The sequence below is a fragment of the Sturnus vulgaris genome, chromosome 12 (genome assembly GCF_052056855.1).
Source record: "Sturnus vulgaris isolate bStuVul1 chromosome 12, bStuVul1.hap1, whole genome shotgun sequence".
NCBI classification, from domain to species: domain Eukaryota; kingdom Metazoa; phylum Chordata; class Aves; order Passeriformes; family Sturnidae; genus Sturnus; species Sturnus vulgaris.
In genome coordinates this window covers 18,150,264-18,163,806 of record NC_142254.1, presented here as the reverse complement: position 1 = coordinate 18,163,806, position 13,543 = coordinate 18,150,264, and positions in this window count along the sequence as shown.

The window sequence follows — 13,543 nt, the reverse complement described above, 5'->3', positions numbered from 1 at the left end:
GGTGGAAGGTGTTCATTAAGCACCAAGTAGCACTTTGTTTAGCTGATGATTGAGCTGAGGGCCTTGCACAGGTTTATAGCAGAGCATAAACCAAGGCAGAGAGAAAGAAACAATCCTTCAGCTCAATTAGAAATGGAGAGAGGCACAGCTCTGCTGCTGAGTCACTCCAGCTCCATGAAAGGCTCCTCATTTTCTACCTCTGCCATCAGAGCAAGGACTGATGTTGTTTTCTTCACATCTAAAGTACACCAGCCTCAGAGCCTCCTTCATCCCAACCACCCCAAGGTGTTTTGAGGCTTTGCAGGGGGATCATTCTCCCCGGGACAGATGGTGGCAATGGCTCACTGTGGGCAGGGTCATTCTGGGCTGTCTGAGGCAGGGGGGTGGCCCAGAATCTCAGGAACCCAAGGGCAAAACTGGGTTCAAAAGGACCAGGTAAGGAGTTCTTCCGTGCTCTCTGATGACACCTTTGCAGGTGTGACAGGGGTTTGTTTCTGGGTGACAGCCACCAGAGCAGCCAGAAGGGTGTGAAACTCTGCAAGGTGTTGGTGGCACATGGTCTGATTTCAAACTGTAGCACCAAGCCAGCTGTAGGGCAAAGACAGCTCCCACTGCTCTGAGTTGCTACAGGCCAGGCCCCAAATGGATTTTTTTCCATAAAATTCAGTTTGTGAGCTGAGCAGTGATCCTGCTCTCCTCCCCCTGGCTGTGTGGCCACTGAGCCTCCAGCCTTTAATTCACTGTAGCTCATCTCTCCCTGTCACACCTGCACATTGATCCAGCATGCTGAAGTTTCCTCATTTCACTTTGTTTCCCGAAAAGCAGCCAGCCATAAGCTCATTGGTTCAGACAGACTTTCAAGGAGCCCCCTGCCTCTGCTGTCTCCATATTCCAGCAGACACAAGGACCAGTTTTTCCACACCACCATTTCCTCCTCATCTCCTGCTCGGCTTCTTCCAGCCTGGGCCAATTTTTTTCATTAAGGAGAGCTCAGCAGTAGAAGGAGCACACTAGGCAGCAAAAGCAGAGTGGGTTTTTTTCCCATTTCCCACTGCCATATGATTTTTTATTTTGAAATGTAAGCACAACATGTGGCGTGCTCTTCTTCAAGCCACTGAGTTGGTGACTCTTCTCTCTGTTTGTTGTCATCAGCAATCATGGGTGGGGGAAAAGCAATCTCTCCCAGCACTGATCCTCCCTAGGCAAAGGTAATGGAAGCCTGAAAGATTATTCATCCCCTTTACTCAGACAGCCTCACGTGGCGAATTTTATTTTTATTAGCAAAAATATTTAAAATTTGCACCATCAGGAGGCTGTCTAAGCACTGCAGTTTATTTCACGCCTTGAAATCAGAGCTGTGTTAATCAAAATATTTGCCTTGGAATTGAACAACCACTTTGCAGGTTAACCTGGGCTGTTGCCTGAAAAGCTCACATGTGGGTTAAGTGAAAAGTAGAGCCCCAGGGTTTGATTTGCTCCTGCAGACTTTTATTCTTCCCCGTGTGAGGAAGCCGAATGCTAATCCTTAACTGGGGGCATTTCTTTCAAATAATCAAGTGCCTTGTTTGCAATCACTGGGCTGGAGCTTGGAGAGGCTGTCCAGGTGATCCGAGGGAATTGCATCCCCCAGCAGTGCTGTGATTTGCAGCTCTGCATGGCTGGTTATGTCTGAGAGGCACCAGCCCGGGCCCTTGGGATCATTGCCCACCCTCCTGCTCCTGCTGGGGGTACAGAGCTGGGAGCTTTATTGGGTCCTGACATGTCAGGAGGGGATTCTGGCTCCTTCCAGCAGTGCTGGGACACAGAGCAAGAGTCACTGCTTTGTGGTCAGTGGCCACCCTCACCCTGTGGCAAAGGAGGGAGCCACATCTGGAGGGGATCCACAGCGGGGTGAAAGGCTGAATTAATGAAAATCACATTTTGGGAATGCACAGCTGTACCAGGCTGGGAGGCAGCCCAGCCTGAAAATCCCAATTTCAATCCAGGGATTTCAAATCACCCCTCACACACTCTGCTTAGGCCTCCTGGAGAACACCCTCCCAGAAGGAGATGCTGCCATGGGAACAGCAAAAGGAGCCCTTTAATATTCTGTGCATTGAGCAGGCTTGCTATCAATATGCTTTTAGGATGGCAGCATTGCTGCGTTTAATGATTAAAGATGCAAAAGTGCAGTTTGGTTCTGTACTTCCCAATGAAAATTAGACCCTCTAGAGATTATGGATAAATGACTACATATCCCAGAAAGTAATTTGAGCAAGTTCCAGATCACTGACCAGAAGAAAATTCAACTACTGAACGCAAAGACATGTTTGCAGCCATGAACACTATCTGACAGGGTAACTAGATTATGTCAGATTCTGCTTACAGGCAACCAAAAATAAATAAACCTGAAAAATTACTTCCCAGTGTATGACTGTAGGTGGTGAAAAATACCACTCATGAAGAATTATGATCCAAACCAGAATTACCTTTGTGTTCCTAATCTGCTCTCAAGGCTTTCTTTTTTTTTTTTCCTTTGAAATAATAATAACAATAAAAAAAAAAAAAGCTACAACCTTAATATTTCTTATATGTCAGCTCAGACCCCCTTGGGTTAATACATTCCACAGTCTTGTTGTTTACTTCTCATTAAGCTAAATGTTTTATGCAAATCATCTGACATAAAGCCAGACGACCAATCTAGAAAGGCTGTAATTCCATCTGATGAGTTCATTCAACTGAAATCTGTACTTAATTTCCATAATTATACTACCCTATTCTCATAATGTGAACTGATTGCTGCAAAAACACAAAATAACCGAAATGCATTCAGATTTAAAATATGAAAATGATATGTCCCTTTGGGCACAAGAGTTATGTTTTACAAACAGTTTCTCTATTTTCTTTATTTTCTCCAACAAAATATCTCTTTATTTAAGGCTTTGCCAGCCTCATTTAAAGACTATTAAGATGATAAGAGCTATTTCTAATGCAGTGTTGCCTTACTAGTGGGAAAAAAAAAAAAAAAAAGAAAAATAAGAAAAAAGCAGGAGAAAAGAGAAGAAAATTGAGTGGAAAAAACACACCAGGGCATTAATAATTGTATTAATGCATTATGCTCAAAAGCCTGAAGATTGCTGTCTTGTCATGGAGCTTAAACTCAGAACAAAGTGCCTGTGCTCTTGCTGACAAGTTGAAGTATCTTTTAATTATAGAAGCAGACAAATGAAGTTGCTGCTGCACCAACCAGGCACGAGAAGATCGAGCCTGGCTTGGCTTGAAGGAGCTGCCAAGGGTTGGGCTTGGCTTGGGAAGCTCAAGCCCTCCAGAAGTCAGGCTCAAATATCTCCTGTGGCTGCTCAGAACCAGGGGGGAAAGCTGTGCTCTGCCTTTGGGTTGGGCTTATGGAAGTGTTTGAAGGAATCTGGTTTATAAATCAGTGATAATTTACAGCATGCTCCTTCCTGAGGTGACAACCCTAAAAACTAAGTCACAAAGTCACCAGAAGACCAGGCTTTTTATCTCTTTTTCTTTTTTATTTTTTTTTTTTCCTTTCTGTCTGGTTGTATAAACAGAGTTGTCTTATTGAAAACAACAGTTACAAAAAGTTGTACTTAAATGGAGCAACACTCAGGACACCTGATGGGAAGGGCAGGAGAGGTGTTTGAAGAGTTTAAATGATATTAAACTAATGATGTCACCAGACTCTTCCTCTCACCTGTAGAAAGTTGCTATGATATTCAGAAATGTGCATTTCCATAAAAAAAAGGTGCATGTTATTATTTTATTATTTTATTATTTTATTATTTTATTATTTTATTGTTTTATTGTTTTATTGTTTTATTATTTTTCTTTATTGTTTTCCTTGGATTACTCAGAAAAGCAGTGGCTATTTTTATGTAAAAGCCACTGATCCCTCCCTCAGGTTGACCCAAGAATTGCAGTTTCCTTTTCCAGTGTCAAGGGGGGTGCTTGAATACATCACAATTTGTCACCACCCATTTGTCTGTCCCCATGGATTTGTGTTGCCAAATGAATTTTTTATTTTAGCTGCACATCCCTGCCTGGTAACTCTCTTTAGGAAGCAATGCTGCAGCAATCCAGCTCTGCTATTGATAATTTTACCTCTGCTTTCAAACCCTCCCTCCTTCTCACAGGGGCAAAAAGGCAAAACTGCAGTGGTTTTATTTCTGTTGTATTTTTAATCATTCCTGTCTCAGGCATTTCTGAACTTTTCTGGGTGGTAGGTGGTTTCAGGCTTTGCCTGAACTCTGTGTGCTTTTAACTGGCAAGGAGTTGAAAAATGCAGCTCAAATTTTTTTTTTTTTTTTAAACCTTCCTTGAGTGTGCAGCAGACAGTTCTGTGTGATGGATGGTGAAACCAGTTCAATGTGCCACAGTGCTGCGAGCCTGGGCAATAATACTGCTGCAGGAATTCTATAGAATGCAGATAATTCTGCTCTTACCATGATGACCTTTCCGGAGGGAGAAAAAAAAATAAAAAAAAAAAAGAGAGCAGAATCACATTTTAGCTTTGTAATAAAAATAAGAACTAATCCTGTTAAATTCAAGCTCATCCAGCTAAATCACTTGAGCTTTCTCATATCCCTGCTTGAAATATCCTCAGCTGACTTTGTTGAAATGAGAAACACTCCTGGATAAACAGCAGCTGCTCAGTGGGGAGAGGGATGGCAGCACATCTGTCAGTGGTGGGAGATGCAGAATTACACCCTTGGGTCAGAGAGAACTTCTTGGGGCCCTGGAATTTGGGAATTTCTTAAAGAACTGAGGCAAACCTGGCAATTGTGTGAAGTTGCCCGAGTCTCCACTCCGTGGTTTGTGGTGTTTGTGCACCTCAGCACAGCCCCTTGCTGGGACACTCAGAAGGAAGAGTGCCACTCACTTAATTGCCACTATCACTTCCTGGAGCAACTGGTTATTCTGGAAGAATGAATTCTCATTTATTTAATTAGTTTAATGGCCTGGAAGTGTCTAAACCCAAAAAAGCTCGTTCCAGCTAACTGGAAAGCTCTCTGTGCTGGAAACAAAGGTTGCTCATGGCCTCATGGATTATTAAGTTTATATTTTTTAAAATCAGAACCCAGAAAAAAAAAAAATTATTCCATAAGCCAAGTCGAGGGAATTTTACAGTTGAGAGCAGTCCCTTTAAGAAACCAAATTGCATTTTGCTTGTCTGCAGGAAAGGCTAATGAGGCCAGTTTGAAAGGGATGTCATTTGTTCTGAAAAGTGTTGGCCATTGTAGATTCCTTCATCCATTGGAGAGAACGACCTAATTTTACTCCAGATGAGCCTGCTTTGGATCCAGGAGTTTGGATTTGTGTGCACTGAACGATTCTGCTTTTACTGGGCTTATTTGCATGAAGCAATTTGGATGTAGTTTGGTCATAAAAAGACTCTTGCCTGTATTTTTCTGGAGTTTTTTAAGTGATAAACTATAGTATTTACTTAATGAGGAGTATAAGAATATTTTTTCGTTGTCTCAGGTGGCTCCCTGGGATTTACCTGAATCACTCTCAATGTTTTATTGCAACAATGTTCACCAAATAAATACTTTTTATCTGTCCCCCCTTCCTTTTCCTGCCACTCAAAATTACAATAATTCAGATGGGCTGGGTTCATATTACACAGAATTTCCACGGGTTGCAGCACAGATTTGCACTCCAGTTGAGCAGAGTAAACCATTAACAGTATTTTTATTCTGCTTACAGGTACTACCATTTCAATTTACCACACAAATAGCACTGCTTTTATTTCCATCTTGAATTTTCTCTTCATGAGATATCTGTGTGCCTCCCAGAGCTGCTGGTTTGTGACCTGGGGAATGGAGGGGATGAAGCTGCTGGGTTCACTCTCTTGCCACCACAGCTCTTCTCCTTCCAGTCCTGTTCCCACCTGGCTGCTCTGTCTGGAAATACTTATTTCTTGTTTATTTAGTGTGCAAAGTGCCCATTTAAAGTCATATCCAAAATATAATAACGTGGTTCTCAATACTTACCTGCAGATCTTCTAAATATCGGGCACTGGGAGCAGAGGGACTTGAATAATCATCAAGAAAATTCCTCAGAGAAGGATTTTCAGATTTTCACTTAGGCACGTGCTTCTGCCTCTTTACAGTCCAACAGGGCTTTAAACCCATCCCTGAAAAAGGAGTTTTTAATGTTGTTTGCACCAGGTGGAACCAAAATAGTTAGGATGAAATAAAGGACTAAAGAGAGACTTGGGGGATAGAGGGGTACCATTATATAGAGGGAAAATATTTAGTAGGAAAATAGGTATTTACGAACATCTGCAAATATTATTGCATTTTATGTGAAGCTCATCTGGTAACAACTTAATGTTTTTCCAGGCTAAAGGGAAATTCACTGGTAGAATCTCTGCTTTGCAGGATGATCTTTCTGTGAGAAGTGGATCAGGGTGGAGAGGGAGGAGGGAAACAGAGCTGCCTCTGGGGAGGGAAAATGGATTAAATTGAGGGGTGTGGGTGGAAATCTCCTTTGCAGTCTTACATCAATTTTACAAACCCACAAATTAATTGAAGTGATTCAGGACATCTTAAACCATTGGAAGATTTTACTCACTCCTGGTCTGAAAGGTTTCAATGAAAATATACTCTGAATACTGGCTCAGTAATTGGAATTCATGTACTGGCTACCAATTGAATGCCTAATCAGAATCTATTACTGCAGCTCCTCCTAACAAAAAAATATATCTTCTGGAGTGTAATTCCACTCAAATTATCTGCCACATCCATAGATTCAGCCCCTCTGATCTTCAGAGAAACAATTGTGCAGAGCAAATATTGGCACATCCTGTGCACGTCAGGCTGCTGCCTCTGTTGTTCTGGGTTTTGCATTACATTTGGAAAATAAACTTGATTTTAATTTTTCTCCAAACATCATATGATAATCCCTGCATATTTGCTTTACAAATATGCTGTCTAATTAGTAGACTTCTAATTAAGTTTGTATGCAAAACGGTTCAATCGGGTGCCCATTTCAAGCATTAGAACCTTTGGGACTCCCAGAATTTCTCATGGCCTCGAGTGACATTCCCATTTGCATGAAGTAAAGGGTGTTTTAAAGCCCTTTAAGTTCACGTGCTCCTGCCTAATGGATTTAGTAACAGGTCTTGCAGGGCTGATACAAGCTGAGCCTGAGGAAGCCTGATCAGGTTAAGCTGCCCAAGATCCTTGGGATCATCACCAGGGTCTCCATCAGGCTGCAAATTAAATTACACAACCAACCCCACACCCAGCATTTTAAAGCTTATTGGACAGGTGAAGTCAAACACTTGCCCAAAAGTCACAGCCCTGGACGCTGTGCTGTGAGCTCGAGGATAAATCGGGAATTAGGAATGATCCTGTTTTCCTGCTGCTGGGGCAGAGCTGTGCACGGGGTGGGCAGGGGGGATCAAGCTGTGCTGCCACATCCTGCAGCTGCAGCCCCTGAGCTGGTGCCTGACCCTGCCTGCTCGCCCTGGAACACCTCGGCAGCAGCGTCACAGCTCACTCTGCACTGCCTGCAGCTCTACACGAGGCTGCATTGTGCACGGAGAAGGGATAAACCCATTATCTGCTTAGTCCCACTGCTGACAGCGTGGCCATGAATAATGAGAGCAGAATTCGGTTGTTAATCCTTCATGTGCAATTAATTTCCCTTTCAAGTACATGCTCAGTTCCTCCTTGAGCCCATGTAAATTACTGGCATCTGTAGCATCCTTTTGCAATTGTTTCCCAGCCCTGCAGTGTGTGGTGGGAGGAATTACCTTTTCCAGGAGTTGGGAATGTGCTCCTGGCCATTTATTCCTGCTTTTGCATGGATGCAATAGTGAACAGTGAAGTTATTGCCTCTCCATCCTTTCAAACTTGTCATACTTCTGTCATATCCCACCAAATGATTCTTTTCCTAGGCTGAGTAGTCCCAACTTATTCTATTATTGCTTTTATGGAGAGTTATTAGACAGCCTAGTTTCCTCTTTCGGAATTGTTTCCACTTTTGAGATGAGAGTACCAGCCCCGTGCCAGTGTCCAAAGCCTTTCTGTGCACAGGATTGTGGCTTCCCTCTCCTCAGGGCTGAGATATTCAGGTCTCTGGGATGTCCCTCTCAAGGGCTTTTAGATTTGCTTTGGCTTCTAAACCATCTTTTTGATTTTTCCTGTATTTCTTGGCCTTTTGTAGGCAACCCAGGAATATTTCAGAAATACTGTTTTTCTCTTTACACAATTTGTCTGTATGCTTTTTGTGTTGTGTGCCCTTTACCAACTAATTCTTATCAAGAGGAATCATAAAATAATTAGAGCCAGCACTTCCCCCCTTTCTGAATTGCTGAGGAACGTGGTTACTTGAAAGCCACTTGTGTCTCTGGAGCTTTCCCCTTCCTTTTTATTCTCTGAAGAGCGAAAAAATAATAAAAACATGAAATCTGAAAGTTATTTTGTTATCAATATGAACCTTGGATCACTCTCTGTTGTTACCCAGTCCTTGTTCTGGGTGAAATCCAACATCATCTAAATTCCAGCTCATCTAAATTTGCAAATCCTATCAACAGCAGATTGTGGGAACATTCTCCTTCATTTTAATTGGTACTTCCTGGATATTTGGCTGCCACTGGGACCAAGAGTTGTTCCCCAAAAGGTAAAACAGAACTCCTTCCCTCCTTTTGAGGTGTCCCCTCCAGATTAGCTTTGTTCTGGTTCTCAGTGAGCCTTTTGTGCAGGAATGTTCACCTGTGAGGCCGTAATGAGCACGTTGTTAAAGCCAGGAATATTTCACTTTGATCCTTTGAAGGAATGACAAGCTCCCTGCATAATGGGAATGGCTTGGGCAATCAACCTCAGCAGGAGCTTATTTTCTACTTCTAGTTCATTTATAATCCATACAATATTTCACTGTTCTTCCACTAAGGATATATCTTCACTTTTATATATATTTTATATGGACTTTATATTATGGCTTCTTAGATGAGAGTCTTAATGTGAGATCATGCATACATTATCCACATACAAATAAATTATACATGTTCTAGTCATTCTCCTTTTCCTTTCTCACCTCTCATGTACAAACTGAGTTACAAAAATGTATATTAAATTCCTGCTTAGGGTATTCCCACTTTTGTGATACATTACTTACTTCTGTTTATTGGACTAGAATGGAGATTAAAATTGGAAAAGATATTTTCATAGTTTGCCTACTTTGGGAGAGAAGTGAAAGAGAATGAACTGATTACAGCATCAATGGAGACACAGATTTAGTGTTAGCCTGCTGGAGAGACTGATTGGAAAGAGGAATGATTTGGGTTGGTAGCTTACATTTATGATGGATTATAAACCACAGTGATTTACTATTTAATGCAGGGGGAAGAACTGTGGCATTTCTAAGCTTTGATTCAGGGAAAGAATGAAATATTCACAGAGTTCTCAGCACACAAGTGGCCCATGTTATTGTAATAAAAGTCCCCACAGGTTGTAAGTCAGGCACCAGCCTTGGCAGCACCGGGGCTTTGTAGCAACCTGACTTTTTAAAAGCAGCCACTGGAGGAAGGAGGAGTGGGAATTAGGGATGCTGAAGTGAATCATCTGTTGAATGGCTGGGTAATTAAGTGCCCTGTTTCTGAACACAACATTCTGGAGGACTTTGAGACATCAGAAGGGCTTGCTGCAAACAGAGTGGCAGAAATAGCTTGGAGCTGTGATGAGCTGTAAGCAAAATAGTGAGAATCTTTTTTTTTTTTTTTTCTACTGCTCAGGGAGAAAATGAGAGAGGTAACTACCCACAGATTCCAGGTCAGCATTTCCTGCCAGAGCAGTCCTCTCACAGCAGTAATTGTGGCCATCATGAAATATGACAAGTGCAGGATGACTGTCTCTCCCTGATGGATGCATTTCAGGATGTTAATTAGAATTCCTTAGTGAAGTGCAGCCACACTAATATTTTTCCTCTCAATGTGTGTGCTGGGGTTTGGATCAAGCACTTTGGGAAAATATCATGATTTTTGAGGAAAATAGCAGGATCTTGGTGCCTCACTGTGCTGTGGCTGGACTGAAAGCTGGTAGAATATTTTTCATCCCTCTTGAGATCTTATTTAAGTTCTGAAAAGAACTTTCATCAAAATTGAGTTCAGTCCTTCTCCAGACTTCATTTCTTTTGAATCTCCCACCAAGCAATTTTAATCACAATTGCCAACCTAAGAGTAATTTTAACAGAAGGCACATTTGTAGCTGTCAGTGTTCATTCCAGAAACCTTGATCTAGATGTTAAATTCAGGGAAACACAAATATACATTAAATTCCATGCATGCAGCTGAAACAATTTATATTCTTCATACTGAATATTTGTAAGTGAACACCCAGCCAATAACTATTCAAATGAATTTATAGGGGCTGAAGTGATGTCAGAAACTCAGGAGCTGTTCATGTACAATTCAGCACAAGGAAAGAGGTGAAACAATGTACAATTGTAGCTTGAAATTTCTGTGCCAAGACATTCACCCTGGCTTGCTCTCTTTTTCTCTGTCCCCCTCCATTAATAGCAGGAGGGTGAATCCTTTCTGGAGAGATTTTCTCAGTGCCACAGTGCTGGATGTGTGTGATAATGTGCTGAGACTTTCCTCATAAGAGCCCAAACTGACTCCTTAGATCCAATTCCTCAATGTTCCAACCAATCTGAGCCCTGTGTCTGCTGCAAAAAATTTCATTTTCACTCCCCCCCTCTGGAGATGGCTTGGATTATGATGGGAGAGGAAATCCAGACGGGGGAGGGTCCCTCCAGGATACCTGTGTGGCTGTTTGCCATCCCATTTCCAGCACCAGCTGTGGCTCAGAGGAGCAGGGGGGTGTTCTCTCCTCGTCCTGCAGGCTCTGCTTTGTGCACAGCCAGGCTGGGGCTGGAGGCTCAAACCAGCCAAGTCCAGGGAGTTTCAAACACAACTTCCACTCCTTCTTGGTTGGACACCCACACCAGAACAACACAACTCCTGTTCCTGTGCCATGGCACTGGGATCCACTCCAGATGCACTGCCTCCAGAGGTTTTGGGAATAAGCTCACACAATGGTTATGTAAATGGGGAAAAAATTGCATTTCTAAGAAAAATGCTGCAGATGGAAAATGCATTTCCTTCTTGCAGTGCCCTTCAGTAAGAAAATGGTGTCCCAGCACATTCCATCCTCCAGAAAGCAGCACAATGCAGGCAGTGCTCTGCAGCCCTCTTGCTCCTGCACCCTTTTCCCTGACCCCATTATCTGTATGGCAGCACTCTAGAACTAAATTTGCAGCCTTATAGAAATAGACTGTACTTCTTACAGTGAGCATTCCTTTCCAGCAGAGTTCCTGGACACCTTTTCTTTCTTTTCTTTCTTTTCTTTTATTTATTTTTTTTTGTGTGCAGAAGCTACAATCTGTCTATTCACATCTGTTCATGCAATGGCCCCAATTTATGAATGCTCCTCTCCTTGCCAGCAGATTGTATTCCCTTAAATCCTCTTTTAAAAGAGTAACTCCCAATAAGGACCATGAAATAACCTGGTGTCAAACACAACATGGGATCTAGTGGCTTTATTTCCAGCTTCTGGGTGGAATGAGTGGATTAGACACACCAAAGCCCAAGCAAGCCTCTGTATTTTCTTAAATTTCTACAACAAATGTGCATAAATCAATTCTTAAATGCTCTACTTCTCCCCCAGAAATGTAAAGATAGTTTCCATGTAGCCCTGAGCTCCTTTTTGGGTGTTCTACTTCCACTAATCATTAGCACAAATTGAAAGGCAGATCGATGGTGAGTAGAGAAAAGCTGTTGAGCTGCCTCCCTTTTGAAGCTGAAAAAAGGAAAAAAGGGACCTGGGACAGTCTGCTCTTGGATTTTGTGTCCAACAGCAAGATGTGAACAGCCTTGGCAGGGAGAAGGATTCTTGTCTCCCCAGATTTCAGCCCTCAGCCAGAAAGAGAGCACTGGGGAGCATTGGCAGAGCAGGAGTGGAAGCCACCACATTTCAGTGGACAAGAAAATCTTTAATTAGGGAAAGAAGATATTTATGAGATGAGAAAGTTCCAGAAAGCTGTGTACAGGGTCTAAAGACAAAGAAAAAGCTACAGCCTTTGCTGTTTTTGTGAAAATAGGCTTTTTCTTTGGTCGGAAATCTGATTTTTGGGCTGTGTGGCACTAAACCATGACACTTCTCACATGCTCCACTTTCAAGCACAGATGTTGCAGGTGGGGTTTGTCTGCTAGAGCAGTGTCCATCCTCTAAAGGGAACTCTGTTTGCAACCTTGGGAAAAAAGGTGAGCAGGGTGGAAGCTCCTGAAGGGTTAGACCTGACCTGAGACTGCACCTGGCCTCTACTGATCTAAACTTTCCAAGAAAACAAAATATTGTGGATTTCTTCCACGCTGCTCTTGCTGAGGAGTGTTTTACTAAAATCCCTTCTGTGCAGACACATCCAGACTGAATCTGAAAAAAAGAGTGTCTGACTTTTTTTGGGCCTCTATTCCCTTCCCTTATCTCCCTGTCTTTTATTCCACCAGATGAAATAAAAACTACAGGACATGGCATTTTTATCTCCTCCTTCATCCTGAGACACCTCTTTTCTTTCCCACGATAAGGTAAATGCAGTGAGCCTTTAAGCACCCCATTGTAAAACATCTATTTGAATGCACGAGTTTCTCTATCAGACTCTCCAGTGTTTGGGAGGAGATAAAAATCACATTTCTGTTTCTGCTCACATTGCCTCTGTTTATATAAAGATTTCATTAGTGCTTTTTGTTGCAACATCATCCTGGAAACTCATCCATTCCGCTCCAAATCCACTCGGAGCAGCAAATCTTTTTGGAGTAATTTATTTCCAGGCTATAAACCCTCTGTGTGATGGGGATAGGCATGGCCAGCACTCCTTGTGTTTGTTGCATTTCCCTTCTCAAAGTGTCCTTTGCTTCAATTCCCCCAATTTACCAAGCAGTTTTGTTCAGGTTTTTACCAATTTTTCTCTCAAGCAGCAGCTACAGCAGCCACCAATTTTCTCCATAGTGATTTTATATTTAATTCTGGATCACTGATGAAAAGATTGAATTCTAGGAGGCAGCGATGCACTAAAATTCCATTTTTCCATGACAACTTTCCTTGAAAACAGGTTTGTAAAATCTGCCATATGGCTGGTTATTGATGCACTTAATGTTTATATGAAGATGGTACAGCACTAAATTTAAACAGAATATTGTAAATTACACAGCTGTAACATTGCATTTACAGAAATTTAAGGGTTTTACCTCCAAAAACTGCATTTGTAATTCTACCAGGATATGAAATTAGGTTAGTCTGGCAAATCTTTCTTCCACAGAAACACGGTGACTCACAGCCCCTCTAAATTCTTTATCAGATAAATTCCTTTTCAAATTTTTGATGCTAAGCAAACAAGTTCTGGCTGAGTCATTTCACTTGTTCTTCCTGGCTCAACATTTCCCCTCTTACCTTTTCCAAAATTTTTGGGTGGTTTGCTTGAATAGTTGAGATATCTCCTAAGCCTGTTCTCATCAAACTATTGCAAGATATGCATT